Consider the following 12,258-nt stretch of genomic DNA (forward strand, 5'->3'; position numbering starts at 1 on the left):
AGCGGCCTCGAGACCGAAGATGCGGTCGCAGCCCGCTTGGTCGGTTCCCAGATGCGTCCATTTTCTCGCAGAAGCAGGACTGTAGATGCGGTCCTCTGACCGGAAAAGCGGAAATCGCTGAAGCAGTGAGCTTCATTTAATACGGGTTCTATGTCATTTTTACCACTTTTAACTCCTCCATTGGCGATTTTGGGAGCTTTCGAGAGAAGACTTCCACCTAGCATATTGAGGTAAGTTTATCCCACCTATTCTTAGTTTAATACTTGTGTCTTAGGTAGATTAAACACTAGAATTTAGGTAAAATCAAGGGGTTAGAGCAAAACCTAGGGTTTTGACAAAAGTTAGATTTAACCACGAAATTTGTTATGAAATGAACTAGAAATCATATATTATTGACCCTTAGGTTATGGAGAACAACTTCCTTTGAAAATTTTTGGAATCTGAGCATGTGGGCCCGGGGTCAGATTTTAGGAAACTTGTGTTAAGGGTTGGGAAATTTCTTGAATAGCTAGAATTTGATCTTGTGAGCTTATATTGACTAGTTCCTACCTCATTTAACTTGTTTGGGATCGGTCAGCTCCGAATTGAGGGTTTGGGCTCGTTCTTGGTATTGGAAGTGCACATTGGAGCGAGGTGAGTCTCCTTCTTAACCTTGTAAGAGGGAATCATCCCCATAGTTATAATAATTGAATTGATTGCTATTATATGCAGGGGCTATGTACGCACTAGGTGACGAGAGTCCATACGTAGCTACTATTATGTTAAGTCCTGGTAGCCTAGGACCCTAAAGCATGCTCTATGTGATATTCTTGTAACTTGATGTTTAATTCGGATTCATATATATATCATGTAAATCAAGGTAATGAGACTAGTAAGAGGAACCTTATCTTCCTTGACCTTGTTAAAGAGAAAATGAATATTTCTAGAATAACTGCTTCTCAGAGATACACTATTGTCTGCTTGTTGTTGAGTTTATTTATATTTGACCGTGCCGCATGCGTCTTTCGCGAGCGGGGTAATAGATGCATCTATGGTTCAATCCGATCGACCCTCGACAATGCACAATTTACTTTTATGGTTGATCGCGCCGTACGACCCTTGCATTTCTTGCGCATGCTTTATTTAGTATTTTTTGTGGACTGAACTTCGTATATGCCTTGAAATGTAATTGATTAACTATGATATTATCTGGAAAAAGGAATTTTACCCCTTGCCATGAAATGCTAATTAATTGTACCATCCATGCTTAGTATTAACGCTTTGTCATATTATTTAACCCAAGTAAGTATCAAGTAGACCTCTCGTCTCCACTTCTTCGAGATTAGACGGGATACTTACTGGGTACATACTGTTTATGTACTTATACTACACTTCTGTACTTAATTCTATAGGATCTGAGGCAGGTACCTCTGGCTATTAGTCGGATGTGCATCCCTGAGCAGGTTTCGAACTTCTACGGTGAGATGCTTCCCTTCACATACCGTTCAGCAGCCTGAAGGAGTCTCTCTTATTTATTTTTGCTGTCTATTCTAGTTCGGACAGTAGGATAGATTGATTCTTTTGTATATTCTACTAGTTGTCCACCACATGTGATACCAGGTCTTGGCACACACATTAGTAGACTATTATTTTGGGGATTGTATAATTATTTTTGATACATTATTGGTTATTGCTTGCTCTAATCTCAACTTAAGGAATATTGAAATTATTTGGTAAAAGAAAAATGAGAACTTATTTAGTAGTTTTCGCGTTGGCTTGCCCGGCAATGCTGTTGGGCGCCATCATGACTTATTATGGAAATGGATTGTGACAACGTGGTATCAGAGCACTAGGTTTACGTAGGTCTCATATGTCATGGGCAATCCTAATAGAGTTCGGATCGGTACTGAGGTGTCTGTATTTATCTTCGAGAGGCTATAAGGTGTTAGGAAAAACTACTCTTTATTCATTTCCTATCGTCTAGTGGTTGGTATACTAAATTTCCCTCTTTTATTCTCTCACAGATGGTGAGGACACGCACGACTGATGTTCCAGACCCGGGAGGAGTTGCTCCCCCCGTTGCTAGAGGCCGAGGTAGAGGCCGGGGGAGGGCACCGGCCCGAGGTAGGGGACGAGGGCGTCCTAGAGTTATCCCAGTAGTACCACCAGTAGATCCTGCGAGAGATCCTACCATCGAGGAGCAGGGCGAGGTGCCTGCAGCTGAGCCTACCCCAGCGAACATTATGATAGCACCGGGCTTCCAGGAGGTCATGGGTCGTATGCTTCGGTTCATGGATTCCATAACTCATGCTGGTTTTTTTCCAGCGGATCCCGCTACATCACAGGCAGGAGGGGGAGCACAGACCCTTACTGCTCAGGCTCCTGGACATGCAACTGCAGTGTATCAGACTCCGGGTGCACTACCCGCAGATGGGGCCCTCCAGTTGCAGGAGTGGTGCCCCAGCCTAGACCAGTTGCGGACGGTGCCCCGTATAGGTTATTGGATAGATGGGCTAGACTTCACCCTCCTATCTTCGGAGGCGAGCGTCATAAGGATGCCCAGGATTTCATTGATAGGTGCAGGGACAAACTGCATAACAAGAGGATATTGGAGTCTCATAGAGTTGACTTTACTACTTTTCAGTTGGGGGGCAGGGCCGTAGAAGGTGGCAGTCCTATGTTCTTGGCAGGACAGCAGGTTCTCCTCCTCTCACCTGGGGTCAGTTCACCCAGTTATTCTTGGATAGGTATATTCCACTCTCGAAGAGGGAAGAGCTATGATATTAGTTTGAGCATCTTGAGCAGGGTCAGATATCTGTGATCGATTATGAGGTGAGGTTCTTTGAGTTGTCTTGCAATGCACTCATGATACTTCCCACATATGCAGAGAGAGTGCGGAGATTTGTTGCGGGGTTACACCCCGGTATTCAAGCTAGCATGGCCCGAGAGGTGGACATGGGTACTGAGTATCAGCTAGTGGTAGAGATTGCTCGCAGGATTGAGGGGTAGAGAGCAGATTCAGCAGGACAACAGGGCCAAGTTTTCAGGAGAGTTTAGAGGTGCCCCAGCAGACCCCCGTATTAAGCACCAACACCCCCTCCTCGAGGTGCTCCAGTGAGACCTTATTTCAGTGCGATGCCAGAGAGTTCATATCGCCCCAGCTATTCAGGGTTCTTCTGGTGGGTATTCTGGTCATTAGGATTCTTGCAGTGCTCACTTCAGTGGCGTTCCAAAGAGTTCATATCTCCCACCAGCCATCCAGGGTTCCTCCAGTGGGTATTCAGGTCAGCAGGCTCAGACTTCAGGGCAGCAGGCTATGGTACCGAGAGTGTGCTACGACTATGGAGATCCGGGCCACATGAAGAGGACTTGCCCCAGACTTCGGGGCAAGGTAGTGCAGCAGGGTCAGCAGCCTATATTTCAGCACTGGCTACCTCGTCACCTAGAGGTGGAGGGCAGACTGGTAGCGGCCATCCTAGAGGTGGAGGGCAGACTGGTAGCGGCCGTCCTAGAGGTGGAGGCCAAGCAGGGAGAGGTTAGCTAGCTATTGTTCAGTCAGGTGGAGGCCAGCCAGCCGATGCTCCAGCTAGATTCTACGCCCTTCCGGCCAGGCCAGATGCATTGCCCTCAGATGCCATCATCACAAGTATTATTTTCGTTGGTGGTAGAGATGCTTCGGTATTATTTGATCTAGGGTCTACTTATTCATATGTATCATCTCTTTTTGCTCGTTTCCTGGTTATTTCTCCTGGGCCCTTGGGCACTCCTATTTATGTGTCTATTCCTGTGGGTGATTCTGTGGTTGTGGATCGGATCTACCGGTCCTGTGTTGTCACATTATGTGGTTTCGAGATTAAAGTGGATCTCCTGTTGCTTGACATGATCGAATTTTAGGTCATCCTGGGCATGGATTGGTTATCTTCTTATCATGACGTCTTAGATTGCCATGCCAAGACTATTTCATTAGCGATGCCAGGGTTACCCAGGTTGGAGTGGAAGGGTTCCACAGTTGATACATCTAGTCGGGTTATTTCCTTTCTGAAGGCTCAACATGTGGTCGAGAAGGGGTGTTTGTCTTATCTAGCTTATGTTCGGGACACCACCGCAGAGTCTCCAACGATTAATTCAATTCTAGTAGTTCGAGAGTTCACCGATGCGTTTCCTTCTGATCTTCCTGGCATGCCACCGGATCGTGATATTGATTTCTGTATTGATTTGGCTCCAGGCACCCAGCCTATATCTATTCCAACATACCGTATGGCTCCTAAAGAGTTGAAAGTGTTGAAAGAGCAGCTTGAGGAGGTTTTAGCAAAGGGGTTAGTTAGACCCAGCGTATCACCTTGGGGTGCACCATATTATTCATGAAGAAGAAGGATGGGACCACGCGGATGTGCATTGATTACCGCTAGCTGAACAAAGTCACCATCACTAACAAGTATCTATTGCCTCGTATCGATGATTTGTTTGACCAGTTGCAGGGTGCTAGGGTGTTATCTAAGATCGACTTGAGGTTAAGGTACCATCAGCTGAAGATTCGGGACTCGGATGTTCCGAAGACTGCATTCCGGACTAGATATGGCCATTATGAGTTTTTTGTGATGTCCTTTGGCTTGACTAATGCCCCAATAGCATTTATGGACTTGATGAACAGGGTATCCAGGCCTTATATTGATTCATTTGTCATCGTCTTCATTGACGACATCTTGATATACTCCCGTAGCCTGGGGGAGCACGAGCAACATTTGAGAGTAGTGCTTCAGACCTTGCGAGAGAAGAAGCTATATGCTATGTTCTCCAAGTGTGAGTTTTGGCTGGAGTCAGTGGCATTCTTGAGGCATGTTATGTCAGGAGAGGGTATTAAGGTGGATCATAATAAGATTGAGGCAGTTTAGAGTTGTCCATGCCCTACCTTAGTGACCAATATCAGGAGTTTCCTGGGGTTAGTAGGTTATTACAGACGGTTCGTGCAGAAGTTTTCATCTATTGCAGCACCTCTGACTAGATTGACCCGGAAGGGTTCTCCTTTCCGTTGGTCCGATGATTGTGAGGAGATCTTTCAGAAGCTCAAAAAAGCTTTGACCACGGCACCAGTTCTTGTGTTGCCTTCCGGCTCGGGGATGTATATGATATATTGCGATAATTCACGTGTTGGCTTGGGCTGTGTATTGATGTAGGAGGGGCGAGTTATTGCATACGCTTCGCGTCAGCTGAAGGTTCATTAGAAGAATTATCTGGTGCATGATCTAGAGTTGGCCGCAATTGTTCATGCCCTTAAGATATGGAGGAATTATCTGTATGGGGTGTCATGTGAGGTTTACACTGATCATCACAGCTTACAGCATTTGTTCAAGCAGAGGGATCTTAATTTGAGGCAGTATAGGTGACTTGACTTACTGAAGGATTATGACATCACCATTCTTTATCATCCGGGCAAGGCAAATGTGGTCGCGGATGCCTTAAGCAGAAAGGTAGAGAGTATGGGTAGCTTGGCAGTCATCCTAGCAGAGGAGAGGCCACTAGCTTTGGACATTCAGTCCTTGGCTAACAAACTTGTGAGGTTGGACATTTCAGAGCCCAGCCGAGTTCTTGCGTGTGTAGTTGCTCACTCTTCGTTATTGGGGCAGATAAAGGCCCGGCAGTTTGATGATCCACATCTGGAGATTCTCCGAGAGACGATGCTTCACGGAGGTTCCAAAGAGGTTTCTATTGGCGAGGATCGTGTTTTGTGACTCTAGGGTTGACTATGTGTTCCTAATGTTGATGGTCTGAGGGAGAGGATACTAGAGGAGGCACACAGTTCGCGGTATTCCATTCACCGGGGGGCTACGAAGATGTATCGTGACTTGAGGCAGCATTATTGGTGGCAGAGGATGAAGAAAGACATAGTGGAGTATGTGGCTAGGTGTTTGAATTGCCAGCAGGTTAAGTATGAACACCAGAGGCCGGGTGGCCTACTCCAGCAGATGCCTATACCAGAGTGGAAGTGGGAGCGCATTACCACGGATTTCGTAGTTGGGTTGCCGCGGACTTTGCGGAAGTTTGATACTTTAAGGGTCATTGTTGACAGGTTGACCAAGTCGGCCCACTTCATTCTAGTGGCGACTACTTATACAGCAGAGAGGTATGCTCTGATTTACATTCGGGAGATAGTCCGGTTGCACGGTGTGCCTGTTTCCATCATATCAGATAGAGGCCCTCAGTTCACTTCCCATTTCTGGAGAGCCATTCAAAGTGAGTTGGGGATCCGTGTAGAGCTAAGCATAGCATTCCATCCTCAGACCGACGGGCAGTCAGAGCGGACCATTCAGATCCTGGAGGACATGGTCAGAGCATGTGTGATTGACTTTGGAAGGCAATGGGATCAGTTCTTGCCCTTAGCGGAGTTTGCGTACAATAACAGCTATCAGTCCAGCATAGAGATGGCTCCATACGAGGCGTTATATGGTCGACGTTGTCGTTCTTCTATCGGGTGGTTTGAGCCTGGTGAGGCTAAGTTATATGGTACAGATTGGGTACAGGATGCCTTGGACAAGGTAAAGTTGATTCAGGAGAGGCTTCGCACCTCTCAGTCCAGACAGAAGAGTTATGCGGATCAGAAGGCGCGTGATGTATCATTTATGGTTGGCGAGAAGGTCCTCTTGAAAGTCTCACCAATGAAGGGTGTTATGAGATTCGGGAAGAAGGGCTAGCTGAGCCCGAGGTTTATTGGCCCATTTTAGGTGTTAAGACGAGTTGGGGAGGTTGCTTACGAGCTTGCTTTACCCCAAGTTTATCGGGAGTTCACCCAGTTTTTCATGTATCGATGCTCCGGCGGTATCAAGCCAACTTATCCCATGTGTTAGACTTCAATACAATTCAGCTTGATGAGAGTTCGGGTTATAAGGAGGAGCTAGCTGCCATTATTGCTAGCCAGGATCGCCAGTTGAGGTCCAAGAGAATTTCTGCGGCGAGGGTCCAGTGGAGGGGCCAACTAGTCGAGGAGGTGACCTGGGAGTCCGAGGAGGACATGCGGAGCAGATATCCATATTTATTCCGTAGCACAGGTAGTTCTCTAAGTCCGTTCGAGGATGAACGTTCGTTTAAGAGGTGGGAAATGTAACGACCCAACTGGTCGTTTTGCCTTTTAGAACCTCGTACCCTTAAATAAAACTTCCGGCGCTTGCTTTAGCTAATTTACGTCTTACGGGGACGGTTGGTTCGGGATTTGGAAGAGTTTGGATTGAAATATGCTCATTTGATTCCTTTAGATTTTCTTAAAAGGCTTAGTTTGACTTGGTCAATATTTTGAGCAAACGAACCCAAATTCATGATTTGACGGTCTTGGAGGGTCCGTAGGAAGATATCGGACCTGGGCGTATGCCCGGAATCGAATTCCAAGGTCCCTAGCCCGAGCAATGAATTTTTATTAAATATTGTTAAACTGAAATTCTAAGGATTTAAAGAAACTAATTAATGATTTATTACATGGGTATCGGGCTCGTACGTTGGTTCGAAGCTCGGTACATGTCCGAAGTAACATTTATGACTTGCCTGCAAATTTTGGTGTCAATCCGAGTAGTTTAAGGGCGTTTCGGCTAGTTAGAGCAAAATTAAGAACTTGAAGTTCATAAGTTTGATTCAATCGGTTTTAGGGAGCGATTCTTAGATTTAGCGTTGTTTCGGGTGTTCTGAAGGTTCGAGTAGGTCCGTTTCATGATTTCAGACTTGTCGGTGTGTTCGGGCAGGGCCCGAGAGCTCCGAGCATCAATCGGATGAGGCTCGAGTGAAGTTGAAATTTTATAGAAGTGCTGAAGCATCAGCTTCTGGCATAACCGCACCCGTTGTTGGTCGACCGCAGGTGCGAGACCGCAGAAGCAGTCCGCCTATCGCAGATGCGGCCAAGGAAAGCCAGGTCTAGAACCGCAGAAGCAGCTCCCAAGCCCGCAGATGCGGTCACAACCCGCTTGGCCGGTTCCGCAGATGCGTTCGTTTTCTCGCAGAAGCCGGACCGCTGATGCGGTCCCCTGACCGCAGATGCGGAAATCGCTGAAGCAGTGAGCTTCATTTAATACGGGTTCTAAGTAATTTTTACCACTTTTCACTCCTCCATTGGCGATTTTAGGAGCTTTCGAGAGAAGACTTCCACCTAGCATATTGAGGTAAGTTTATCCCACCTATTCTTAGTTTAATACTTGTGTCTTAGGTAGATTAAACACTAGAATTTAGGTAAAATCAAGGGGTTAGAGCAAAACCTAGGGTTTTGACAAAAGTTAGATTTAACCACGAAATTTATTATGAAATGAACTAGAAATCATATATTATTGATACTCAGGTTATGGAGCTCAACTTCCTTCGATAAATTTCGGAATCCGGGCACGTGGGCCTCGGGTCGAATTTTAGGAAACTTGTGTTAAGGGTTGGGAAATAGCTTGAATAGCTAGAATTCGATCTTGTGAGCTTATATTGACTAGTTCCTACCTCATTTAACTATTTTGGGATCATTCGACTCCGAATTGAGGGTTTGGGCTCGTTCTTGGTATTGGAAGTACACTTTAGAGCGAGGAGAGTCTCCTTTCTAACCTTGTAAGAGGGAATTGTCCCCATAGGTATAATAATTGAATTGATTGCTATTATATGTGGGGGCTACGTATGCACTAGGTGAAGAGAGTCTGTGCGTAGCTACTATTACATTAAGTTACGGTAGCCTAGGACCCAAAAAACATGCTCTATGTGATATTCTTGTACCTTGATATTTAATTCAGATTCATATAAATCATATTGATCAACGTAATGAGACTAGTAAGAGGAACCTTATCTTCCTTGACCTTGTTAGCGAGGAATTATTTATTTCTAAAATAACTGCTTCTCGAAGATACACTGTTGTCTGCTTGTTGTTCTATTTATTTATATTTCACCGCATCGCACGCGTGATTCGCGAGCGGGGTTATAGATGCATCTATGGTTCGAGCCGTTCAACCCTCGGCAGTGCACAATTTACTTTTATGTTGGATTGGGCCGTACGACCCTCGACATTTCTTGCACTTTATTTAGTATTTTTCTGTGGACTGAACTTCGTAGATGCCTTGAAATGTAAATGATTAAATATGATATTATCTGGAAAAAGGAACTGTTACCCCTTGCCATGAAATGCTAATTAAATGTACTATCCATGCTTAGTATAAACTTTTTTTCATATTATTTGACCCTAGTAAATATCAAGTCGACCTCTCGTCTCTACTTCTTCGAGACAAAATAGGATACTTACTGGGTACATATTGTTTATGTACTCATACTACTCTTCTGTACTTAATTGTACAGGATCTAAGGGAGGTACCTTTGGCTATCAGTCGGGTGCGCATCCCTGAGCAGGTTTCGAGACTTCTACGTTGCGCTGCTTCCCTTCCCATGTCGTTCAGCAGCCTGAAGGGGTCTCTCTTATTTATTTTTGCTGTCTATTCTAGTTCGGACAGTAGGATAGCTTGATTCTGTTGTATATTCTACTAGTTGCCCACCACTTGTGACACCAGGTCTCGGCACACACATTAGTAGACTATTATTTTGGGGATTGTATAATTAATATTGATACATTATTGGTTATTGCTTGTTCTAATCTTAACTTAAGGAATTATTGAAATTATTTGGTAAAAGTAAAATGAGAACTTATTTGGTAGTTTCCGCGTTGGCTTGCCCGGCAATGGTGTTGGGCGCCATCATGACCTATTATTGCATACGCTTCGCGTCAGCTGAAGGTTCGCGGATGCCTTAAGCAGAAAGACAGAGAGTATGGGTAGCTTGGCAGTCATCCCATCAGAGGAGAGGCCACTAGCTTTGGACATTCAGTCCTTGGCTAACAAACTTGTGAGGTTGGGCATTTCAGAGCCCAGATGAGTTTTTGCGTGTGTAGTTCCTCAGTCTTCATTATTGGGGCAGATAAAGGCTCGGCAGTTCGATGATCCACATCTAGCGATCCTTAGAGAAATGGTGCTTCAGGGAGGTTTTAAGGAGGTTACTATTAGCGAGGATTGTGTTTTGCGACTCCAGGGTCGACTATGTGTCCCTAATGTTGATGGTCTGAGGGAGAGGATCCTAGAGGAGGCACACAGTTTGTGGTATTCCATTCACCCAGGAGCTATGAAGATGTATCATGACTTGAGGCAACATTATTGGTGGCAGAGGATGAAGAAAGACATAGTGGAGTATGTGGCCAGGTGTTTGAATTGCTAGCAGGTCAAGTATGAACACTAGAGGTCGGGTGGCCTACTCCAGTAGATGCCTATACCAGAGTGGAAGTGGGAGCGCATTACCATAGATTTCGTAGTTGGGTTGCCACAGACTTTGCGGAAGTTCGATTCTGTATGGTTCATTGTTGATAGTTTGACCAAGTCAGCCCACTTCATTCTAGTGGCGACTACTCATACAGAAGATAGGTATGCTCAGATTTACATTTGGGAGATAGTCTGGTTGCACGGTGTGCTTGTTTTCATCATATCAGATAGAGGCCCTCAGTTCACTTCCCATTTCTGGAGAGCTGTTCAGAGTGAGTTGGGGACCCGTGTAGAGCTCAGCACAGCATTCCATCCTGATACCGACGGGCAGTTGGAGCGGGTAGTTCAGATCCTGGAGGACATGGTCAGAGCATGTGTGATTGAGTTTGGAGGGCAGTGGGATCAGTTCTTGCCCTTAGTGGAGTTTACGTACAATAACAGCTATCAATCCAGCATAGAGATGGCTCCATACAAGGATTTATATGGTCGATGTTGTCGTTCTCCTATCGGGTGCTTTGAGCCTGGTGAGGCTAAGTTATACGGTACATATTTTGTACAGGATGCCTTGGACAAGGTAAAATTGATTCAGGAGAGGCTTCGCACCGTTTAGTCCAAACAGAAGAGTTACGCAGATTAGAAGGCGCATGATGTATCATTTATGGTTGGCGAGAAGGTCCTCTTGAAAGTCTCGCCAATGAAGGGTGTTATGAGATTCGAGAAGAAGGGCAAGCTAAGCCCGAGGTTTATTAGCCCATTTGAGGTGTTGAGACGAGTTGGGGAGGTTGCTTACGAGCTTGCTTTACACCCCAGTTTATCGAGAGTGTACCCAGGTTTTCATGTATCGATGCTCTAGAGGTATCACGCCGACTTATCCCATGTGTTGGACTTCAGTACGATTCAGCTAGATGAGAGTTTGGGTTATGAGAAGGAGCCAGTTGCCATTATTGATAGACAGGATCGCCAGTTGAGGTCCAAGAGAATTTCTGCGTTTAGGGTCCAGTGGAGGGGCCAACCAGTCGAGGAGGCGACGTGGGAGTCCGAGGAGGACATGCAGAGCAAATATCGACATTTATTCAATAGCTCAGGTACTTTTCTATGTCCATTCGAGGACGAACGTTTGTTTAAGAGGTGGAGAATGTAACGATCCGACTGGTCGTTTTGCCTTTTAGAACCCCGTTCCCTTAATTAAACTTCTCGCGCTTGCTTTAGCTAATTTACGACTTGCGAGGACGGTTGGTTCGGGATCTGCAAGAGTTTGGGTTGAAATATGCTCATTTGATTCCATAGGATTTTCTTAAAAGGTTAAGTTTGACTTCGGTCAACATATTGAGCAAACGAAGTCGGATTCATTATTTAATGGTTCCGGAGGGCCCGTAGGAAAATATGGGACCTGGGCATATGCCCGGGATCGAATTCCGAGGTCCCTAGCCCGAGTAATGAATTTTTATTAGAAATTGTTAAACTGAAATTCTAAGGATTTAAAGAAACTAATTAATTATTGATCACATGGGTATCGGGCTCGTATGTTGGTTTCGGAGCCCGGTACAGGTCCGAAGTAACATTTAAGACTTGCCCGCAAAATTTGTTGTCAATCCGAGTAGTTTAAGGGCGTTTCGGCTCGTTAGCAGAAATTAAGAGCTTGAAGTTCATAAGTTGATTAAATTGGTTTTAGGGAGCGATTCTCAGATTTAGCGCTGCTTCGGGCGTTCTCAAGGTTTGAGTAGGTCCGTTTCATGATTTTAGACAAGTCGGTGTGTTCGAGCAAGGCCCGGGAGCCCCGAGCATCAATCGGACGAGGCTCGAGTGAAGTTGAAATTTTTGGTAACTGCTGAAGCATCTGCTTCTGTCATAACCGCATTTGTGGTTGGTGGACCGCAGGTGTGAGACCGCAGAAGTGGTCCGCCTATCGCAGATGCGGCCAAGGAAGGCCAGGTCCAAAACCGCAGAAGCGACTCCCAAGCCCGCAGGCGGTCGCAACCTGCTTGGTCGGTTCCGCAGATGCGTCCGTTTTCTCGCAGATGCGGTCCCCTGATAG

Source organism: Nicotiana attenuata, unplaced genomic scaffold (assembly GCF_001879085.1).
Source record: "Nicotiana attenuata strain UT unplaced genomic scaffold, NIATTr2, whole genome shotgun sequence".
Lineage (NCBI taxonomy): Eukaryota > Viridiplantae > Streptophyta > Magnoliopsida > Solanales > Solanaceae > Nicotiana > Nicotiana attenuata.